Source organism: Procambarus clarkii, chromosome 40 (genome assembly GCF_040958095.1).
Source record: "Procambarus clarkii isolate CNS0578487 chromosome 40, FALCON_Pclarkii_2.0, whole genome shotgun sequence".
NCBI lineage: Eukaryota > Metazoa > Arthropoda > Malacostraca > Decapoda > Cambaridae > Procambarus > Procambarus clarkii.
Window position 1 is genome coordinate 24,600,522 of NC_091189.1, and position 4,421 is coordinate 24,604,942.

At 37.9% G+C, this 4,421-nt stretch overlaps 1 protein-coding gene across 1 annotated transcript in view; it reads left to right on the plus strand.

Annotated features, from left to right (window-relative positions):
- The first annotated feature begins 253 nt into the window (after positions 1-253).
- The window catches only part of LOC123757982 (uncharacterized), a 109,922-nt gene continuing 105,754 nt past the window's right edge, over positions 254-4,421 (plus strand). Inside the window, exon 1 of the mRNA XM_069338870.1 lies at positions 254-332. The gene's annotated coding sequence lies outside the window, so the exon portion shown is untranslated. The remainder of the gene's footprint in view (positions 333-4,421) is intronic.

Here is a 4,421-nt window from a genome sequence, read left to right on the forward strand (position 1 = left end):
ATAAGAACTACGCTCGTGGTGTCCCGTCTTTCCAGCGCTCTGTCATATGAGTAATTAATTTCTGGTACTGAAAGCAAAAGGAGTAATTCAAGTTAAAATAAAAAAGGACAGTATCTCAATAAAACAAATATTCGTATGAATTCACATATTAAAATATACAAAATAGGTATATTTATAGGTATAGGTATAGGTATATATATTAAGAGTCGTTACCCACCATGAGCGTTGTTGACTTACTTGACTGACGGCGCGGCGAGGCAGTTGGGCTGGGGCGCCGCTGCATGTACTCTTTTAATCTCTACCACCCTCCTCTACCACAGGTATATTACAGTGTATGTTAACCCGGCCACCCGTAGGCTCGGTGTACCGAGCACTAGTGTAGGATTATTGTAGCCCAAAAGCTGGTTTACAATTGTATTGAATAAAGTTGGTTTGTGGCCACGTTCATCAAACCAAAGGTGTTTTGATTGGAGCTATACCGGTGTTGACTAGGCTCAGGCTGGCTAGGGTTGTGTTGTACTTTGTGTGTACTAGTCCAAGTGTTAGATGGCAGGTAACTACAGGGAGACGTCCAAGAAAGCATTAAGGGACAGAATTTCTGAAGGGAAGGTAGAGCGCCCTCCGTCTGGTGGACTGGTGGTGGCTGCGGCCATCACTTGCTCTCGGCATATTTAACATTATAATTTCTATTTTTGTTCTGTATGTCAATCTTGTTTCTCTGGTTATTGAGGATTAATCGAATGTTACTTGACAAGCTGCTAATGCTGTATCAATCTGATTCTCAATTGTTCCAAGCTATATATGAAGGTGAAGGTTCACAGTAACCTTGTACCCAGGAGTACAGTACCTGTACTCGCATACATAAGAACATAAGAATAAAGGTAACTGCAGAAGGCCTATTGGCCCATACGAGGCAGCTCCTATCTATAACCACCCAATCCCGCTCGTATACATGTCCAACCTATGCTTGAAACAATGAAGGGACCCCACCTCCACCATGTTACGTGGTAATTGATTCCACAAATCAACAACCCTGTTACCAAACCAGTATTTACCCAAGTCTTTCCTAAATCTAAACTTATCCAATTTATATCCATTGTTTCGTGTTCTGTCTTGTGTTGATAGTTTTAATACCCTATTAATATCCCCTTTGTTATGTCCATTCATCCACTTGTAAACCTCTATCATGTCACCCCTAGCTCTTCCCCTTTCCAATGAATGCAACTTAAGCTTTGTTAATCTTTCTTCATATGAAAGATTTCTAATTTGGGGAATTAACTTGGTCATCCTACTCTAGACATGTTCAAGTGAATTTATATCCATTCTATAGTACGGCGACCAAAACTGTACTGATAATCTAAATGGGGCCTAACCAGAGCAAGATATAGCTGAAGAACCACACCAGGTGTCTTGTTACTAACGCTTCGATTAATAAATCCCAGTGTCCTATTTACCATATTACGAACATTCATGCATTGATCCTTTTATTTATGCATATACAAGAATGTACATAAGGAATGTGAGGATACAAATATGGTAATTACAGTCTTGTAAAGCCACTAGCACGCGCAGCGTTTCGGGCAGGTCCTTAATCTAAGAAAATTTTAAGGAGGTAAATACTTGCAAAATTTATAGACAAAAAAATAACAGATTACATGAAATGAAAAAAAAAAAAAAAAAAATGAGAGAAAATTGTAGGTACAGTATATTAAAGCACATAGGTAGCTAAGATTGATTGCAATGACAGCTTAAAATGGTAGTTGACAACAAATTGGTAGGCACAATACAGCAGAAACAATATAAGATTGATTGCAGTGACAGCTTGAATGGTAGTTGACAAAAATTGGTAGTCACAATACAGCATATGGCTAGCACATAAAAGAAGACAGCAATGAACACAATAATAAGGTTGTTTGATATTACATAAAAATTAGGAGATTGGGTAACACTAGGTACAGAGCAAATTTAAAGCTCAGTGTAGGAAACTAAGATGAAGTTAGGTACTTTTTGGTTTTGCTTTTAAATAAGGCAAAAGTTTTACATTTTTTCAATTCACTAGGGAGTGAGTTCCATAGACTAGGTCCCTAAATTTGCATAGTGTTTACACAGATTAAGTTTGACCCTGGGGATATCAAAGAGATATTTATTTCTGGTGTGGTGATAATGGGTCCTATTACATCTGTCCAGGGAGAGTTTCAGAGCATGGTTTGCATTTAAGAACAGGGTTTTGTAAATGTAGTTGACACAAGAGAATGTGTGGAGGGAGTTAATATTTAGCAAGTTTAGGGATTTAAACAAGGGAGCTGAGTGTTGTCTGAAAGCAGAGTTAGTTATTATTCTGATAGCAGATTTTTGCTGTGTGATGATGGGCTTAAGGTGGTTTGCAGTGGTAGACCCCCATGCAGATACCATAATTAAGATAGGGGTAGATTAGTGCATAATATAGTGAGAGGAGAGCAGAGTTAGGAACATATCTGATTTTGGAGAGTATACCAACTGTCTTAGAGACTTTCTTAGTTATGTGTTGAATGTGGGTGCTGAAGTTGAGTCTCTTGTCTAGGAATAGGCCAAGAAACTTGCCATCATTTTTATTACTGCTGTTAATGTTGTCTATCTGTAGCTGAATTGCATTTGATGATTTGCTTCCAAATAAGATGTAGTAAGTCTTTTCGATGTTTAATGTTAGTTTGTTCGTTGACATCCATAAGTGGACTTTTTTTAATTCATTATTCACAACATTATTTAGTGTATGTGGGTTGAGGTTTGAATAGATAAGGGTAGTATCGTCAGCAAACAATATAGGTTTGAGAATATTAGAGACATTAGGCAGACATGTTTGTTTTATTTTCTTAGTAATCATAACTCCCAGATCCCTTTCGCAATCCGACTTTGCAATCTCAACACCATCTAGCTCGTATCTTGTAACCATCATCATTACCTAGCCTCAGAACTTTACGTTTATCAGCATTAAACTGCATCTGCCAATCTTTTGACCATTTCCGTGGTCCGTTTACCAGTCTCCGTGGTGTAGTGGTAAGACACTCGCCTGGCGTTCTGCGAGGATAGGGGGTTGAGCTTCAGCTATTTGATTCAGCTTCTCAATTTTTAATCGTCTAGTTTACAGATTCCCGAGCCTATCACGCTCTTATCAAATCTACGTTTAGAACATAAGAACTGCCGAAGGCCTATTGCCCCATACGAGGCAGCTCCTATTTATAACTACCCAATCCCACTCGTATGCATGTCCAACCCACCCTTGAAACAATCGAGGGACCCTACCTCCACGTTACGCTGGTAATTTGTTCCATAAATCAACAACCCTGTTACCGAACCAGTATTTACCCAAGTCTTTCCTAAATCTAAACTTATCCAATTTATACCCATTGTTTTGAGTTCTGTCTTGTGTTGATACTTTTAATACCATATTAATATCCCAATTTGTTATATTTTTCATCCACTTGTAAACCTCTGTCGTGTCACCCCTAACTCTTTGCCTTTCCAGTGAATGCAATTTAAGCTTTGTTAATCTTTCTTCATATGAAAGGTTTCTAATTTGGGGAATTAACTTTGTCATCCTGCGCTGGACACGTTCAAGTGAATTTATATCCATTCTATAGTACGGCGACCAAAACTAAACTGCATAATCTAAATGGGGCCTAACCAGAGCAAGATATAGCTGAAGGACAACACCAGGTGTCTTGTTACTAACACTTCGATTAATAAATCCCAGTGTCTTATATGCCTTGTTACGAACATTCATGCATTGATCTTTTGGTTTTAAATTCTTAGTAATCATGCATAACTCCCAGATCCCTTTCACAATCCGACTTCAATCTCAACATCATCTAGCTCGTATCTTGTAACTATTATCATTAACTAGCCTCAAAACGTTACATTTGTCAGCATTAAACTGCATCTGCCAATCTTTTTGACCATTTCAAAACCCTATTTAGATCAACTTGAAGTGATATAGTCGTCTTGTGTGTTAATTTCCCTACCGATTTTTGTATCGTTGACAAATTTGCAAATGTTGCTACTCAAACTTGAATATACTGTACTGTATATTATCATTTATATATATTGTAAACAACAGAGGTCCCAGGACAGAGCCTTGAGGCACTCCACTTACATTTTCCCACTCTGACTTACCCCATTTATACTAACTCTGTTTCCTTTGGTATAGCCATGCCCTAATCTAACTTATTATAGCACCCCCAATATCATGAGCTTCTATCTTTTTAATCAGTCTTTCATGTGGTACTGTATCAAAAGCTTTGTTAAGTCAAGGTACGCATCAGAATCCTTGCCACTAACAACTGCCTCAACAATGGTGTAATAAAAAGATGGCAAATTTGTTAAACATGAACGGCTATTTGTAAAACCATGTTGCGATTCGTTTATTAATTTGTTTTTCAAGATGA